The sequence below is a fragment of the Dromiciops gliroides genome, chromosome 2 (assembly GCF_019393635.1).
Source record: "Dromiciops gliroides isolate mDroGli1 chromosome 2, mDroGli1.pri, whole genome shotgun sequence".
NCBI classification, from domain to species: Eukaryota; Metazoa; Chordata; class Mammalia; order Microbiotheria; family Microbiotheriidae; genus Dromiciops; species Dromiciops gliroides.
In genome coordinates, this window is record NC_057862.1 from 538,566,190 (window position 1) to 538,586,840 (window position 20,651).

Consider the following 20,651-nt stretch of genomic DNA (forward strand, 5'->3'; position numbering starts at 1 on the left):
CAGGGAAAAGAAAAAAAAAAGTGATTATCCTAAGCAAAGATACAGTGACTCTCAGCTGGCTTTCATCAATGCTTATCTATCATCAGACTCAACCATTGCCCAAGTCTCTCTCCATATAGGTTTCTAGAATAGAGATGTTTTAGAATAGTTGAGGGCTCAACTGCCTTCACAAGGGCAATAACTGAGGAACTGGACGGTCCACATGAGAGAAAATTCAGATGTTCAGTGAACCGATGAAAATGAATTTCTATACAATTTTGCAGAAGAATGAAAGAAGTCTTCAAATAATTGCCAACCAACAATTAGCTTGAGCTGTGCACTCAAAACACCTGACCAGGATATGGTTTACAAAATCCCAAAGCTGGAAGAGATGTTGGAGATAATCTAGTCCAAATTGTATTTGCCCAGGGATCCCCCATGTCTAACAATTGATCTTCCAAACCTCGTTGGAAGACCTCAAGTGATAGAAGACTCACTCTTTCCAGAGTATCATTGAACTTTGAAACATCACTAATTTCATGGAAGTGTTCCCTTCTCTTGAGCTTAACTCTACCTCTGCAACTTTCATGACTGCACCCAGGTCTGCCCTCTGGGGCCAAATAGACTTAAGTTTATTCCTTCTTCCACATGAGAACCCTTCAAATATTCAAAAGCAGCTATTATGTTTCTGCTGTTTCTTCTTCACAAATATTTTGAGGCTCAGTCCCTGGTCACCTTCATGTAGGTGAAGAAAACAGAACCAAGAAAACAATATACACAAACAATCATTCATTCATTCATCCATTTGTCCTTCATTTTCTAAGAGGACCAATGACATCATAGGGTGATGTCTTGACTTGAGCATAAATTGGATTTAAGGGAGGCAGAGTTGCACTAAGTTGTCAGCCTCACTCTCTCTTCCAGAGTCCAGTGGCAAGACATCTGATGATGGCTCAGGCCCTGATGTCTAACCAAACTCTAAGTCCTCCACAGCCCCTGCTTCAGCCACTTTCATGGCTATTGGAACAAATTGTTCTCATCCATCCATTCCACCAATGGAAGAAGTCTTTGTACGCTTGAGGTATACATCCTCCTAACTTACCATGGGTTTGAAGCCTGCTGGTTGCCCTCAACATAATCTAGCCCAAATGCTGAGACAGTAAATGGCAATGAACAATCATGGTTCTGAAGAACAGAATGTTTAACATATATTCTTCCTCTTGGTAGTGGTGGAGAAGTGTAGGGAAAGAATGTTATAGGTGCTGTCTGACTTGATTTCTTTCTTGTTCCTTAGTGCTTATCTTTTCTTTTGTCCCAGTGGAGAATATGGTGTGATGTGGAAATGAGGGATGTATAGCAGAAAATGGCCATGAGTTTTGTTTATTCATTCATTCATTCATTCATTCATTCATTCATTCATTCATTCATTCGTTTGCTTGCTTGTTTGTTTGTTTTCAGGGCAATGAGGGTTAAGTAACTTGCCCAGGGTCACACAGCTAATGAGTGTCAAGTGTCTGACGCAGGATTTGAACTCAGGTCCTCCTGAATCCAGGGCCACCCTGAGTTTTGTTTATTCTTAAGATAGTAATTAAAAATGGGAGGAGGGAGATATGGCTCACAGTAGTATCTGCATGTATTTCTTGAGATTCCAAGTATCAATAGTTCATTCACTCAATAAACAATAATTAAGCAGCTTAATAAAGCATCTGGGCAGCTGGACAGAGTGGACAGTGGACAGAGAATGCTGGTCTTGGAGTCAGAAAGACCTGAGTTAAAATCCAGAATCAGATGCTTCCTAGGTGTGATCCTGAGCAAGTCACTTAATCTGTCTGCCTCAGTTTCCTCAACTAAAAAACAGAAATAATAATGGCACCTACCTCACAGGGTTGTCATGAGGATCAAGTGAGATAATGAAAAATGAGAAAAATATTTGTTAAGCACTTAGTATAGTGCCCATCTCATAAAAGGTGCTTAACAAATGTTTATTCCCTCACTCCTCTTTGTGCCAAGGCATAAAAAGTCAGAAATGGAACAGCCCTCCCTTTCAGGAGTTTACATTTTACTGGGGAAAAACAATATGTTGGCAGATGAATGATTAAAGCATTTATTAGGCACTTACTATGTGCAAAGAACTGTGTGACCCCTGGGGATGAAAAGTGAAATGCCAGTCACCCCCTGCTCACAAGATGTTTACATTCTAATGGGGGAGATAATACATATGGAAGGTTTCCAGGGGGCAACTAGGGGGCACAGTGGATAAAGCACTGGCCCTGGATTCAGGAGGACCTGAGTTCAAATCCGGCTTCAGACATTTGACACTCACTAGCTGTGTGACCCTGGGCAAGTCACTTAACCCTCACTGCCCCTGCAATAAATAAATAAATGAATGAATGAATAAACAAATAAAGAAATAGATGAATAGATAAATAAATGAATGGATGGATGGGTGGATAGATAGATAGATGGATAGATAGATAGATAGATGATAGATAGATAGATAGATAGATAGATAGATAGATAGATAGATAGATAGATAGATAGATAGATAGATAAATAAATAAATAAAAATATGGAAGGTTTCTGTTCCAGTTAGATGGAATGGTCTCATCTTCCTTAAGGTGAATAGCAAAGCAGATGGTAAAGCCTTGTCTTGAATGTCATTCCCACAGATCAAATCATGTTAGTTGCTGATGTATGCATATGAACACAAACCATCAACAAGGTAAACATACAATGATATTGAGGGAGAGTAGGACACTAGCAAATGGTATAACATTAAGATAGGCTTTACTTAGGAAGTGACGCCTGAGTTGAAGTTCGAGGAAAGGTGGAGGTGAACAGGGATTGTATTCCACACTTTGAAACTCAATGTTGGAAATAGTTCTCACCATTCTTCAGTAGTTTTAAATTGAGCTCCAAGACTCAGTCTCAATACATACTGAACCATTTGCTTGGATAGAATTAGTTGTAAGAGCAAGGGACTGGATGGTCCACATGAGAGAAAATTCAGATGTTCAGTTACCAGCCCTCCACGTACATGGAGTGGTTTGGATGACCTAACAGCTGAGGTAATTCTCAGATGAGTCTCTTCCTTCCAAGCCTGGCAACATGTTTGCCTGGATTACACTCACCTCTGGTTTTAATTAATGCAGTCTCTGCCAAACCTTGCTGAGTAAATTACTATCTTGCTTAGATCTGGAGTTACACTATTACTCCGTATTACTTCCTCCTCCTGCTGCTGCTGTTGCTGGTCAAATATTTAGCCAGCCGCTTGTCTTTCCCCTTATATCAACAAGCAGATGTCCGTGTCCCAGACTCAATGAATATGGGGAACAAAAGATAGCTTCCTTCTTTGACCACCAAAAAGAGGACTAGGGTGATGTGACATAGACAGTTGCCTGATGTCATGGGTGTGGATCTGGAATAGATGGAGAAGGGGAAGGGGAATCTGTGAGGTAAATTGGGCACTTCGAAGCAAATTGAAAAGAGCTCATTATAATAATCGAGGATTTTTAGGTCTGGGTTGAGGAAGGAAAGTGGATGGACTGAAAATACAGCAAAGATCACTAAAAAAGTAAAAAAAATAGAACTTTATATATGCATTTGGGAGGCTCATAGATGAGGCTGAAAGAAAACTTTGAGGCTATTAAGTCTGATGCATTCATTTTATAGATAAGGAAACTGAGGCACCAAGCCTGTATGCAATTATTATCTCTATGCAAATGCTCTCAGATCTATTTATTCTAGCCCTAACCTCTCTCTTGACCTCTACTTTCACATCAAATACCTATTAGATATTTCAAACTGGATGTAGTATAGCCACCTTGAACTCAACATGACCAAAACTATACTGGCTATCTTTCCCCTCCAGACTCTCCTTGCTTCTTTACTTTCTTACTATTGAAGGCACTACCATCCATCCTTCTGTCACCCAGGATTACAATGGAGGTGTCATCCTCAACTCCTTCCTCTCTCTATCAGCCTCTATATACAATCTGTTGCCAAGTCTTGTCAATTCTAACATCAAAACATCTCCTCTCTAGGGGTGGCTAGGTGGTACAGTGGATAAAGCACCGGCCCTGGATTCAGGAGTACCTGAGTTCAAATCCGGCCTCAGACACTTGACATTTACTAGCTGTGTGACCCTGGGCAAGTCACTTAACCCCCACTGCCCTGAAAAAGAACAAACAAACAAAAAAATCTCCTCTCTATGATTCTTTCTTTCCTGTAACAGTGCCACCATCCTGCCATCCTGGTGCACACCCTCATTACTTCATGGTTAGACTATACACAGTTATCCCTTCCACATCATGGGTGGTTAGGGGTGCTGTGCCCCTGTCATCTGGAATATCTGCATAAAATTTTTGGCCCTACCTTGATACCAGAGAAGAAGACTGAATTTTTTTATGGGGTGTTTACAGTACCTTATTTTAAAATTTGGGTTAAGTATTTGGTCAAAGGCTCTGTGTCATCTGTTGGCCATGATGTATCATCTGCAGTTTCTACAAAACTCCCCCCAAATTTCCATTTAATTCTTTATGCCAATGCATGATATAGCAAAACTAAGATCAGAAAAGTCATGATGTGGAAAGGATAACTATAACAGTTTCCCTTTGGTCTCCCAGCCTCAAGTCTCTCCCTCCTACAATCCATCTTCCATTCAAAAAGAGTTTCCTAAAGGTCAAGTCTGACTATGTCACTTCCTCTTCAATAAACACCAATGAATCTATTCTTTTCAGCATCAAATATAAAATCCTTTGTTTAACTTTTAAAGCCTTCAGCCTTTATAACCTGGCCCTTTCCTACCTTGCCAGCATTCTTATATTGACTGCCCCTCTTATCCAGAAATCTATCCCTCCTTACCTCTGGTTCCTAGTTTTCCTGGCTTTCTTCAAGTCTCAGCTAAAGTCCTACCTTCTGCAAGAAGCCTTTCCCAGTCCTTAATCTTAGTGCCTTCCTTCTAAGATTTTCTGTATGATTTAGTCTCTTCATTTGTAAATTGAAAATAATAATAGCACCTACCTCCCAGGTTTGTTGTAAGGATAAAATGAGATCATATTTGCAAAGTGCTCTGCAAAGATTAAAGCACTTATAGAAATATTCTTATTATTACATATTTGTTTGCAAAATCTCTCCATTAGACTGTGAGCTTTTTGAGGGCAGGGACAGGTTTTTGTTTTTGTTTTCATTTTTGGCTTTTCTTTGTATTGCAAGGACTGAGCACGGTGCTTGGAACTTAGTAAGTCATTTAAGAAGAAAAACTCTGACTCAGGCTCCACCTTGAACTTTTTGCTGTCATTTGCTTAATGAGCGTGTCATGCACCCTGCTGAAGTTTGCAAAAATAAGCTTGACTTCAATGAGGGCTCCTGTTTTAAATGATCAGTTTCCTATTTTTCATAATGGAGAAATCTTGATCTCTTTCTGTTATCTGTAAAATTCGATTGAACCTATCTCTGTGAATTATTTATGTAACTGAATGGTGTAAAAGAGGCTATATCTTGGGGGGTATTGTACAGGAATCATTAGCCAGTACCACCTTCACTGATTGAATAAGCTGTAGTAAAATCTGTCTCTTACTGGTGCTGGCTTATTGACAGTGACTAAGTTGATGAATTTACCCAACAGTAGCCGCTGGTGGAATAATGGATAAGGCTCAAAGCCTCAGGTCAAGAAGACCAGAATTTAAATCTTGGCTCAGGAACTTACTAGCTGAGACTTTGGACAAGTCAATTATCCTCTGTTTGCCTCAATTTCCTCAACTATAAAATGGGAATAATAATACCACCCACCTTCCAAGATTGTTGGGGGAATTAAACCAAATAATACTTAGCATGGAGCCTGGCACATAATAGGTATTATATAAATGCTTATTCCTTTCCCCACTAGCCACTTAATGCTAGGTGACTGACTGATCTTGCTCCCTGTCCACATGACAGTGTACATTTTGCTTCCTGTTCTTCCTCAAATACTGAGCTGAGTTTAGCAATTGAGATAGCCTCCTGTTTCTTCTACTAGAAGAGGCCTCAACGACAGCAGATTCCCAGTCTCTGGGATTCTCATCTCAGAGGAACTGGTGACTTGGGATCTCTGTCTCTCCCTCTGGATATCTCACATCATAGGCTCTTTTCCCTCAAGTGAATTTATGTTAAAATTTTTACTTGAGAGCACATACTTTCCCCTCTGCATGAAAAAAAAAAACACCACACACACACACACACACAAAACCAACAACACTAGTTTCTAGTTAAAACTTGATTCTATTCTCGAAAATGTAAATACCAGTAAATCAAGATCTTATCTTCAGCTTTGAGTCCTCCACAACCCCAGCACACAGTTCTGTAAATAAAAAGTCCTTTAAGTAGAAAGTAATGACTGATAACAGTGACTCAACCTTTCCTCCCAGAATGTCTCTGGAGACTAGTAATTTTGAGGCCCTAAAGGAGACTTATAATTACCTGGAACTTAAATACCTAGGGAAAAGAATTAGAAAATGATGTCCTCTCCTCAGACTTGACCTCCTTACCCCACCCTTTCCTGATTGTGTGGCCAGAGCTAGCCCAGTGTTAGGTAGGCCCAAAAAGAAACTATGGGAGAGAAGAGGGATTAGGCTGCCTACCAAACTGAAGATCTACAGAGCGCTTGTGCTGACCTCATTGTTGTATGCCTGTGAAACCTGGACAGCACACAGGAACCATGTCAAGGAGACAGAATCATTTAAGACAGAATCTTAAGATCACCTGACAAGGTAATGTACTAGACCCTGAGGACCTGTCTTGAGCATTCAAACCCCACTGTAGGAGCAAAGCTCTGATGGGCTGCTACATTGTTTGAATGCCAAAGGTATCTTTGCCTAAAAGACTATTTTATGAAGAACTCTCACAAGGCAAGTACTCATATGGAGGTCAGAAGAAGCAATACAAGGACACTCTCAAGGTCTCTCTGAAGAACTTTGCTATCAATTGTGAGACATGGGAGATGCTGGCACAGGACTGACCAGCATAGTGTACCCACATCAAAGAAGTTGCAGTGCTCCATAAGCAAAGAGAATTTCAGCAGCTAAAAAACAAACAAAGAAAAACCATGAGATACATAAATTTAGAGACATCTTTGCTCCAAATATTAACATGTACTATTTGTGCCCAACCTGGGGTAGAGCCTTCCCAGCAAACTATTCCAGTATCTTTGCCAAGAAAACCCCTATTGGGGTCACAAAAAGTCAGGCATGACTGAACAAAAAAATGAGAATAATAATAGCAACCTGACTATGCACATTTGCTACAAGGGCTTTTTTCCCCCCTTTTCTTTTCTTTAATTGGGGCTGGGAGAAAGAGAAAATAAATGCTTGTTAATTAAAAAAAGATTTTAAGGGAAAACAAAATAATAGTGACTACATCACTGGGTTGTTGCGAAGATCAAATGAGATAATGTACGTTAACTACCTCACAATCTTTAAAGTATTTTATAAATGTGGCCTATAATTAGGGCCAAATAGTTAAGTTCATGCTGTATGAAAGATATTCATTTCCTCAATAGTGAGAAGGAAGACTTCTCACTAACAATTAAATAAAGTGGGTGAGTCAATATGTCTGGGTTTCCCCAAGAAATATACTTGATGTTTTGGTTTCAGCTGGTTTTTCTAACTAACCTATCTACCCCTTTCTCATTAACAAACTCCTAAATTTCTGTTCCCTCTTTCCTTTCAGACTAGAATACAATCTAGACTACTTTGGGCAGATTACTTCTCTGGGTTTTAATTTCCTCCTTTCTGAAGGGATGTGGTTGGGTCTCTGAGGTCCTATCCAACTCTAAATCATTGCATTTGGGATTAAAAAAAAAAGCTTCTAAAAGAAGACAGTATTCCCCTACCCCCCCCCTACCCTCCAGTGGTAGCTACCATATCCCCCATAAAACACAGAATTTGTCTCCAACCCTTTTGGGGCTGGCAAGAGCAGGCCACTATAACAATGGCAAGAAGGTGGTAGTTTGGGTTGAACTATCCTCTTATGGATCTGCTTAGACAATAGGTAGTGAGAAGGATCCGCGAAGATATATGTAAGAGCCTTTGACTTTTTGTGTGTGGCAGCTTGTAGTCTTATACCACCCATGAGTAGCCAGGATTGCAAAAACACTTAACATGTCCTCATTTTAACCTTACAACAACCCCATGAGCTCCATGCTATTATTTTCTTCATTTTATAGATGAGGAAATTGAGTATGAGAAAGGTTAAGTTATGACCCAAAGTCACACAGTTAGTAAGTAAATGAGACAGAAATTTGAATTTGGGTCTGTCATCCATGTCTATCACTAATCTATCCCCTAGCTGACAGAGACTGGGGTATAGTTTCCATGAAGGTTAATGAGGGCCACTTGAGTGGGCTGGAAAAATAAGATAAAAGAGCTAGTTGACATAAAGTTAGCCTAGAAAATCAAATGCATCTACACACCACTTGGATTCAACAAACTGAATGTGCTTTCTTTGTTGAGCTCATGCATCAACTCATCTGTCACCTGATCCCTATAACTGAGACTTTGCTTCATCATGCCCAACTTTGTTATGTGTTTCAATTTTCTATCAATGTTCCCATTTGATTTCACTTCTCATATCCAACCCTTTCCAGTTCATTGATCCATTCACCAAGGTACTAGTGTTGGTTTCCAACTGCCATTACTGATGGAATATCTTCATTATCTTTTCTCTTTAAGTTTTCTAAACACAAAATGATTCAAGGAGTACTTTGGCACCCCCAATGAAATAGTTCTCACCAGACCCCTGATTACCTGTCTCCTTGCCCAGGGGTTAAACATCATAGCCCACTCTTTTCCCACCCTCATTATGTGACCCCACTCTGGTAGAGGGAACTGACAACTTTGGTGAACTATCTCCAAATAGAGGTGTCAGACATGCAGGTCTAAATTCTTTCCTGAGGCAGGAACTAGGCTCTTTTGTGATTAAGAATACAGCCCTTTAGGGACAACAACAGGAATATTTTGATATACAAAGAACAACAACAACAACAACAAAAAGACTACACATGAACCAGGGGAACTTCTGTTATATGATTGGTTTTAAGGATATATTATATTTAATAAGTAAGTGTATTGTTTGTATCTCCTTCTGAACTTCCTTTTTTGTTTTCTTCTGTATTTTTAATGCTTCACTGATGTCTTTATTATTTTTTCTTTTGCTTTTCTACTGGTCCCTACTGATTCCCCTGAAACACCAAAAGAAACCAACTTTCTAAGAAGTATAGTGAAATAAAAAATATCAACATACTGACCATGTCTGAAAAATGTTTTGTTCATCTCAGGTCTCTAGTCCATCACCTTTCTGCTGATAGCATGTGTCATCAACAGTCTTCTGAAGTCATGATTGGTCACTGTATCAATTAGACTTCTGAAGTTTTTCCACAGTTATTTTCCTTTATATTGTTGTGGTCATTTGTAAATTGTTTTCCTGATGTTTGTTAATTGGGGGTGGGGTGGGAGAGAAGGGAATTGTTTAAATTTTTTGGGGGGGGGTTGGTGAGGCATTTGGGGTTAAGTGACTTGCCCAGGGTCACACAGCTAGTAATTGTAAAGTGTCTGAGGCTGGATTTGAACTCAGGTCCTCCTGAATCCAGGGCTGGTGCTCTATCCACTGCGCCATTTAGCTGCCCCTAAATTTTTTAAAATTGGTTTTCAGATTTTTCTCATTTTATTCTGTGTCATTTGTTGATGGTGTTTAGTCATTTTCAGTTATGCCTAATTCTTTGTGACCTTCTTTTGGTGTTTTCTTATAAAAAATACTGGAGTGTTTTGCCATTTCCTTCTCCAGATCATTTTACAGATGAGGTAAGTGAGGCAAACAGGGTTAAATCTAGGGTCACACAGCTAATAAGTGTCTGAAGCTGGATTTGAACTCAGAAATTCATGACACCAGGCTTGGCATTCAGTCCACTGTGGCACCTAGCTACCCATATCAATTCACACAAGTCTTCTATGAAGTGTGTGTATGTGGAGGGGTAGAGACTGGGGGTTTCAAAAGCACTCTATGATACCTTCTATTCAGTATCTCCCAACCAGTGGTTCTGTAAACCCCATGGGAGCACTAATGTGGATTTTTCCAGAAATCGATGTTTTCTCATGAACTCCAATATGACCAGTCAGCTCTCATGGATCAATTAATGAAGGACATGGCTGATATCATTTGAATCAAACTATCTAGAATTAAGCTAGCAAAAACCCTCTCAGAGCTCATTAAATATCATATTGGAACCTAGACCTACATCAGTGTCCAACCCAACCAACAATGTACCCCCTCAATGGCCACACCCACTTCATTCTCTAATTCATGATTGTGCCTCATCTTCAAAAGACAAAACAAAACAACAACAACAACAACAACAACAAAACCATGTAACCCAGAGGATACCAGACTCAAATAGACACCAGCAAAATTGACCTAGAGAAAGAATGCTTATGCTGTCATGGTGTTCAGATACTACTTGGTGACATGTTCATCTAAAGGCCAAAGGAGATAGAGCTCTGTGATGGAAGGGCCTCCAAAAGCAAATATTTCACCCTTCTAGAAATTCAAACCACATATTCCTGACCTTTAGCCTCAAATGTCTAGGAGAATGGGTACTCTAAAGCTGGCATCTGGTAGACTCAGTATTTTTTCAATTTTTTTGAGCACCTCTGACTGAAATTGTTTAATCAATCTTGTCCCATGAACCTTCAACCCCTCAAATTCTATTTATTCCTTGAATAGGTCTAATAAAGAGACAACTAAGTGATGCAATGGGTAGAGCACCAAGCCTGCAATCAGGAAGAGTTTAAATCTGGTCTCAGATATTTACCATCTGTATGAATCTGGACAGGTCAATTAACCCCTATTTGCCTCAATTCCTTATATGTAAAAATGGGGAATCACTGGAGAAGGAAATGGCAAACCACTCCAGTATCTTTGCCAAGAACACCCCATGGTGGAGTCACATAGAGTTGGATATGACTGAACTAAGACCTATGGACTAAGCATGCTGGGAATTGAGGACAAAAACCCTGCAAAAGAGATTAATCAGTCCTTCTACCTCCCCTTCTGAGCCCTTCATGCTATTAGTAGGGATGGAGTTGGGAAAACCAAATGGCTAAGGTTCACTATAAGGGCTCACTCTGCCTCTTATCTTCCACTGGTTAGAGAGGTACATGAAGATTCAGTTCACTAAATTGGAACTAACCCAGGTCTACAACCTTTTTTGTTTGTTTGTTTAGGAAGGTAATAATAAAAAGAGTTGACATTTATATAGCCCTTTAAAATGTACAAAGTATTTCATGTACATCATCTCAGTTGAGTCCCACAATAGCTCTATGTGGTTAAGCAATTTGCCTGTGGTTACAAAGGTAAATATTCCAGGTAGAATTTGAACCAAGTTCTTCCTGGTCCCAGATCCAGGATACTCAATCTTCTTCTTAGTGCAATGTAATGGAAAATGATGGCTTTTCAGAACTCTCAGTTTGGACTGAGACTGGTGCTATTTGGAGTATGCAGTATGCCAATACAGTTTTAGAGTGTTTTTGTTTGTTTTAGTCATTCATGAACTCAAATTAACATGTAGCACCAGGGGATGCTCTCATCTGGGAGAGCCTACAAACACCACCCCAGGTTTGAGCGACATTGTATGTGTGTGTGTGGGGGGGGACAGGAAATGCCAGCATACAATGAAAACCATAGTTCACAAGCTCCTACCAATGTATGTGTGTGTTTCTTTAAAATTTTTACTTTGGGGGACGGCTAGGTGGCGCAGTGGATAAAGCACCAGCCCTGGATTCAGGAGGACCTGAGTTCAAATCTGGCCTCAGACACTTGACACTTACTAGCTGTGTGACCCTGGGCAAGTCACTTAACCCCCATTGCCTCACCAAAAAAAAAATTTTTTTTACTTTGTTTTCTACTTTGAATGGTGATCTAATCCTGGAACCCCAATCAGTATGTTATCTGTATTAAAAACTGTCCATTAGGGGCAGCTAGGTGGCACAGTGGATAGAGCACTGGCCCTGGAGTCAGGAGTACCTGAGTTCAAATCCGGCCTCAGACACTTAACACTTACTAGCTGCATGACCCTGGGCAAGTCACCTAACCCCAATTGCCTCACTAAAAACAAAACAAAACAAAACAAAAAGCAAACAAACAAAAAAACCCTGTCCATTAGTAATTTAAGAGCTGTGACAGTGTCAACTCTTTATGAAATTGGAGAAATGCAAATTTAAGTAAGAGGAAATAGAGTTCTTGTAGGATATAATAGGTTATAGCGAAGGGTATTAATGGACCCAAGAAAGGTGAAGCCAGTTTGGCAATAGGGGACACACACAACCATAAAGGCTTTAGAACCTTTTAGGATTTGTAGGCCATTGCCTCCATTCTGTTCTGTACTTTTATGCTCTGACTACAACCTACACAGATTTTCTCTAGAAACAAATATATTTTCAGTGGATCTCTGCTACTGATGTTACTTTTAAGGAATTAAAAAAGATGGCTCACCTTTATCTCTGCAACATCATATTTAAATCCACCATAGCCTTCTGTTGTGGAAAGACGTATCTAATATATCAGTAGGATCATTCTTCCAAATGGGCTACCCTCTCATGATATTTTATCTTTCTACATCTTGTTCATAGAAATTCTTTGCAGTCAAAAATACATATGTGATTTTGGGGAAAAAGAACTGGTATTAGTGAGGACAAAATAATTCTAGCATTTGATGGCAAAATAATGTCATCATTTGATGTGATCCAGAAAACCATAGTGGTCCATCCAGATCACAAAAACCTGGAACACCTAGAATAGGCTGAAAAATTCAAGCAGGGACAAATAAAGAGATCACTTTTTTAGCTGTTTTAAATTATCTCTAGTATATGTACTAAGTCTCCATAATCACCAAGCAGGCATCTTTTCATATAGACTGCAATATTCCCCACCCATCTGCCAGCCACTCATATAAGCCATATTACATCTAGAGAATTTCCAAGCCATGCAACCTTACTTAGATCTCATCAAACTGAACTGACAACAGCTCACACAAGACCCCACTCTCAGCTTAACTTTCCACCATCCAAGCAAATTTTACCCTTCCCCTTCCACAAGGAGAAGGAGCATGTCTGATGGAATATTCTATTTATAGTCAAAGTTATGTTTTTCTTCCTGCCACCTTCTTAGGGAGACTTAGTGGGAAATATACACAGGCCAAGTCAAGACCCATTGATGTCTCACAGAAAATCTGGTTGACTCTATCTAAGATTTGATGTTAACTAGTTCTGTAGAGGTTGTTCTTGAATGAAGGACTCTAAAGGAAAACCACTTTGCTATTACAAGCATTCCTACCCTTCCACATTCCTGAGAATAAGCAGCAATGCTTCTGCTTTCACAAAGTTATGTGTTCAGATTGGTGGTGGACATTAACTCAAAAACCATTCATTTCATCCCTTGTACCAGCTCCCTCAAAACACCTGAGCCAGCTTGGTTATTCATCAAGGAATTCTCTTACCTATTTAGTCTTCTATCCTAATCCATGTTGGATAAGGGCCCACACTTTTCTCCCCATGGTTTTAGTCCATTCATTAAAACAGACATGGTAAAGAGAAAAAGAATTTGAAAGATGTTGTTGGGTCCAACTGGGCCTCAATAAAAATTGAAGGGCAAAAGATAGCATCAGTCAGGCTATTGCTCTCACTGTCAGAGTCCATGATGCTGTTTGAATTCTTCTTATTTAGAGAATGAAGGGGAATGTAATCAGGGTAAGGTGGAGAAGGCCCAGCCTTTTAAAAAATGCAAATGGAAGTTTAAAACTCAGTGCAATAAGTCAACACTAGAAATTGGAAAGATAACTACATAAATTAGATGGAAAAAAGCCAGGGAAGCAGAGGCAAAACCAGAAACTACTCAATAGGTATGAGATGAGAGTTAGGAGAAAGAAAGGTCTGGGTTTCAGGCTACAAGAGTTTAGTATTGAATGACAGATGAGGAACTAATTTGACAACATCTGTGGACATGAGGTGGCTCATTGCACCCTTATCCTGGATTCCTAGAAAAAAAATTATTTATAGCTTAAATTTGGCTCATGTCTAGAAATGTTAAATAAAAATGATTCATATATAATACGAACTATGAATGCTTCATATATAATATATATTAGGAATAGTATAGCTAGTTATTTTCTCTACACAAAAGACTTTTAAGTATGTATTGACAGAGACTCAATCATTGAGCAATAACATAACTACTATCATCTTCTCTTAGGAGGTTGATAGTAAATATATCAAAACATGAGGCATTTTGTGAGATTGCTGAATCAGCATTTCACTTTTGACTCTCCTGTGTAACTTTGTCTGTGTCTGTGATCACTAAACTCATACTTTAAGCCTTTGTAGCTTGGTTGGACTAGTTAGATCTTGGGTCTCCTTGGCCTGGCCTTTAAAAAAGGGGTCCCCTGAATGTGTCCTTTTGAGTTGCCATATTTTCCAGATACATTGGATCCAGAATATATAAGAGGTCCTGTATGTGTCAAGGATGAACCTCTCCTCCTCCCCAGAACCTACATAATGTGTTGTTTGTACCCTAATATAGACCCCTTGTATGTCCTTGGGAGTCAAGACAGTTACCAGTCAGTCTGTACTAGACTAGGTAACTGCATGTGCATCTGGTATCCTTGTAGATAAGCAGATACTCTTATCTTCATAGTCTAGTAGTTTCCAAGGGGAAAGAATGCAGCTTTTGCCATCTTAATTATTCAAGATTTCTCCTCCCCTGTCACTCCCATTTAGGTGAAGATTTCTTTTTCTCCTCCTTTCTTTGTTGCAATTTCATAAATAAGCAAATTTCTGTTTGGATTGTGAACTCTTTGCACTTGCTTAGGGTTCCACATACATGTTCATTTCTCTTGTAATAAACTTAGTTTTCCATGTAAGTTTTGTGAAGTTGCAATTGCTTGTTGACATCTTCTTTTTTTTTTTGCGGGGCAATGACGGTTAAGTGACTTGCCCAGGGTCACACAGCCAGTAAGTGTCAAGTGTCTGAGGTTGGATTTGAACTCAGGTCCTCCTGAATCCAGGGCCAGTGCTTTATCCATTGCACCACCTAGCTGCCCCCTTGTTGACATCTTCAAGAGCTCAGTGTGACATCCATTCCAGAAGAGGACTTTTGTGGAGGATGTGATATTATGATATAATATAATAAGGTAGGATAGGATAGGATAGGATAGGATAGGATAGGATAGGATAGGATAGGATAGGATAGGATAGGATGTGATGTAATGTGATACAATTTAATAAACATAACATAATATAATAATACTGTACCATACCATACCATAGTATAATGTCTATCTCTGCCTCTACTTTCCTCCCTACCTGTCTCTATTTCTGGGATTTTCTATGGCAGAAAACAGGAAAGAAGAGAAAGTCAGGAGGTCAGAGTTACTCCCAAGTGAGTAGTTCTTCATGCTTTAGTAGTCAATCTTTCTAGATGCAAACTCCTCCTCCTAACATTATAATGGAGCCAAGGGATTGTTGAATCATTCCAAAATTCAAAGTACCTATGCAACTTGCAGGGTCTTAGTTGATTGACCCAAATATATTGATTATCTAGCTACAGCAGTGGCTTTTAAAGCACAGTGAATAATTAATATAAAAAGTCAGGGCTCAGAGCAATGTGTAGAAATTGATGAAGACTTTTGGCTTAATGTTAGGAAAAGTTTCCCAATAATTAAAGCTATCTTAAAGTGGAATGGGCTACCTTGGGAAGTAATGGGTTTCCTCTTACTAGAAGTTTTCAAGAAGAAGCTGGATGACTGTCAGTATTGTTCAAGTATTTTTGCATTTGATTAGATTGCCTATGACGTTCCTATCTATTCTAAGACACTGTGATTTTAGATCCTTTATTTTAATCTATACACCAGTATTCTTAATAGGTTCACTTTCAAAAGGTATATGGGGGGGGCAGCTAGGTGGCGCAGTGGATGGAACACTGGCCCTGGAGTCGGGAGTACCTGAGTTCAAATCCGGCCTCAAACACTTGACACTTACTAGCTGTGTGACCCTGGGCAGGTCACTTAACCCCAATTGCCTCAATAAAAAAAAAAAAAGGTATATGGGAAGTTCTTTTAACATTGTAGTATGTTGGAGAATATACTAGTCAAGGACTCAGAAACCTCAGATTTCATTTCCAGCCCAGCCACTAATTAACTGTATGATATTCAACATGTCACTTTCCTTCTCAAGGTCTCAGTTATTCAAGGAAAATAAAGATATCTGGATAAGGGTGTATCATGGCCAGTTTGGCAGTCTGATAAAGCCCAGAGACCACATTTCAGAATGTTTTTATATGAATAAAATAAGTTTGTGTTTGAAATCCATAGGATTATAAGGGGAAACAATTATATTAAAATGCAGTTATCAACATATTGGAAAAAACAAACAAAAACAAGTTCACAGACCTCAGGTTAAAAAAATCATGGATGATAATCTTCAAGATGCATTCCAGATATAGCATTTTATTAATCTCTCATGTAGTTCATTTGGAATTCAGGGATTCCCATTACATCAAGCAACTTGATGCTAGGCAGTGAGAGATCTGTAAGCCAGATTTCTCCTTCTATATTAATATTTCTATGCTTAGAATTATATGACCAGCAGGAGTGGGGAGCCCTCTGCTGTCAAAATTCTTTCTATAGTTTTTCAGAGACCCTAGTGATGTAGCATGCAGCATCCTGAAAAACAAAATTGGATTTAACCAGCATTTTCTGTCTTTTGGAGGCCAAAGTAGCAGGTTCAGTGTAAACAGGAAGTGCCAAGGGCAATAAAAAAATTGCTCAATAAAAGCATGTCCCAAGAGCATAAGCTTTATTCTCAAACTGATGATCTGAATAGGAAAAAAATGCTCACAATATTTATGATGTATTTATATATGCAGGCCTTATTTCAGAGGCTGACAACACATGAAAGGTTTTTGTGAAATTTTTCTCACTGTGTTGGTTCTTAACCCTGACCCAGGAGCTGAGACCAGATTATTTAAATCCCCAGTTATTTAGTATGAATATGAAATATGTTGTCCCTCAAGTTGTTTTCACATCTTGTTCTAATTTGGGGCCACCTTTGCATCCACATGGAAGATATACATCAGCATCCAAAGCTCAGATTCTGAACAGTTCTTCATTCATCACTACTGCTAACACTCCAGCAAGGTTTAAAAGTGTCTACAAAATCATTCTGTTCTGTTTAAAAGCAGTTACTGTTTGGGAAAAAATAAAGGTAACAAATTTTCTGTTAAATTAGGAAAAACTTCACCAGGTATTTAAAAGAATGAGAGAAGGGAGAAGGGAAGACTATTCCAGCAATCACTGCACTTATATAGTCATTCTTTGGCCATAACTTTTATTAGTTTGTATATTGGATGTATGTGAGTTTATGAGCTAATTTATTTCTTATCACTACTATGCAAAAGCATAATGTTTTCCCTTGATCAAGATTTTCCAGGTAGTGCATAGGGTCTCATTTAAGTGGAAAATAGAAATCACTGTAACAGCCTTTTTTATTTCTTTCTAGAATTCTTTACATAAATTCTCTTGCTTGCATTCTTATCCAGAAGGATTTCTAAGAACCTCATTATGCCACATTTCTCTCAGCTACAATATTCACCTGAGGTTGAGTCATTGGTCCCAAGTTACTCAATGAGTCAGTTGTATTGCTAGGAATAGAATCAGAAAACACTGATTCTGAATCTCATGCTCAGACCACATTTGTTCCCCTACTCCTTTCCCTACTCATCCCCTTCCTCATCAATATTTTTTCTTTGGTGGGGAGAGGAGAGGTTACTTCCCAGTTATTTATAATATAGATCAATGTTGGGAAGAAATAGTAGGATTTGGGTTCTGATGCATATTTAGTTTTATCAGTATGCCCAATGGAAAAATGTCTTTTTAATGGGCACTTGATAGGAAAAGAACTCCATAAACATGAGTAAAACTAATGATAATAGCTCATATTCATATAGCAATTTTCATTTTACAAAGAGCCTTCCTTTAAACAAATCTGTGTATAAATACCCCCATTTGAATAGAAGTGAACAACTGAGGCTTATAGAGGTAAAGTGATTTAGGATTCTAGATTTAAAACTGAAAGGAACTTTAGATAAATGGATTTGTTTCATTCTCTCAATTTCCATTTGAAAAAAATTTGTCCAAAGTTACAAAGTTAGCAGAAAAGTAAGGCATTAAACTTAAGTCCTTTGACCTCATTCTCAGCACTCCTTCCCTTGTACCATGCTGTTACTCTCAAAACTTTGTAGGCATCTTTGACACAGCCATATATATCTTCTGTCTTTATTTTTCCCCCAGATAATAAACATTTTTATTTAAACTTTTGAGTTCCAAATTTTATCCCTCCTTCCCTCCCTTCCTTCCCTACTTTCTGAGGTGGTAAGCAATCAGATAAAGGTTATACATGCACAATTATGTAAAACATTATCATATTAGTCATTTTGTATAAGAAAACTTGAATAAAAGAAAAAAATAAAGAAAATAAAAATGGCATGTTTCAGTTTGTGTTCAATCAATATCAGTTCTTTCTTTGAAGGTGGATAGTATGCTTCATCATTGGTCCTTTGGGATTGTCTTGGATCATTGTATTGCTGAGAATAGTTGTCATTCACAGTTCTTCATCAAACAATACTGCTGTCACTGTGCACAACATTCTCCTGGTTCTGCTCACTTCACTATATATCAGTTCATGTAAGTCTTTCCAGGACTTTCTGAAATCGTCCTTGTTGCCATTTCTTATAGCACAACAATATTCCATCACCATCATATACCACAGCTTGTTTAGCCATCCCCCAATTGATGGGCATTCCTTTGATTTCCAATTCTTAGCCACTACAAAAAGAGCTTCTATAAAAAATTTTGTACAAATAGGTCTTTTTCTCTTTTGGGGGGATGTCTTTGGGAAATAAACCTAGCAGTGGTATTGCTGGATCAAAGGGTATGCACAGTTCTATAGTTCTTTGGGCAAAGTTCCAAATTGCTCTTCAGAATGGTTGGATAGTTCACAACTCCACCAACAGTGAATTAGCTTCCCAGTTTCCCCACATCCGCTCCAACATCTAATCTTTTCCTTTTTTGTTATATTTACCACAATAAAGGCTAATTTTCCCTTTTCACTTATATTGAGACCAAACTAAGTCATTTCTTTCATTTTCTCAAGTCTGGGACACAATAATTATATCTTAGTTGGCCTTACCAATTCTAGACTCTCTTTATTCCAATTCATTTTGTATTCCTTTAGCAGACAAATGCTTCTTAATCACTCCTTTTATCCCATCACTCCTATATCCTAATACCTATAATGGCAGTTTCATACTACATAAAATTAAGGCCCTCTAACTTTCAATGTCCCAGTAGTATTATGACTCCACTCTACTATCACAAGTTATTTTTACCACTCTTCAACATGTACTCTTTTATCTAGTCATGTTGACTTTTTTCACTGGCTCTAAACATATAGTGGGTAATCTCAGTTTCATTTTTTCACTCACATTTCTCCTTGCTTTAAACATCCTGCTTTATCTTCAGTTACCTAGGACCTATCATCATTCAATGTCAAATATGTCACATTTCTAAACAAAAAGTTTTCAATGACTCTTCTATCCAAAATTGAGCTTTTTCAGCTTCAATTTGTTGAATTGTCATCTGAACACATACCACAAATAGAGGTTGAGCTACATTATTTAGTATTTTATTATTACTGGTTTATATTTTTCCTTCAATTGCTTCTTGTAGGTTAGTTTTATATCCCTAACTTTTGTAGATATTGAATAAAGGGACTATGAAAACATTTTCTCTCAGAAAGTAACTGTGAATTTAGGGGCACTATATTGCCAATATTAAAATATCAGTGCAAGATCTTAAGATTTCAAAGAGATTTTTAGTAGATCAGAATAATAATTTTATCATTCAAATTTGTGTTATGAAATCTTTATTTTCTCAACTGAGGTTTCATTGCTTTTTTATTCAATGCAATTAAATTCAATACATTTATTAAGTACTTACCCTGTGAAAGGAATTATGCTAGCTCTTGAGGATACAAATATAAAAAATCAAAATCACTGCCCTCAAGGAGCTTACATTTTATTTGGGGTGAAATAATACATATGTTATGTATGTATGTATATATGTGTATGTATGCATACATACATACACACAAAACATACAGACACACAAAAAGTAAGCACATTTTTTTAATAAAGAGGATACTAACATTTGAGAGGATTAGGAAAAGGCTCAAGAAGCAAACGGTATTTGAAACAACCTGGGAGAAAGTTAGGAATTGTAGAAAAGTAGGGGTGAGGAGGGAGTTCTTTTCAGGTATGATACAGCCTATGCAAAGGCAAGGAGACAGGATAGTATCAGTGATTTATAAATCCGGATTTATAAAATAATCCAAGCCTGATTCTAATGAAATAATGTGTGCAAAGCATATTGGAATGTTATCTTTTTTAAAAAATTAATAAAGTATTTTATTTTTCCCCGTTACATGTAAAGATAGTTCTCAACAGGAATGTTATCTTTTAAAAAACTAATTATTATATTAATGCCATCTTTGAAAACTGCATTCTCCTTTCATTTAAAATGGCTTCCTTCCTCCCTT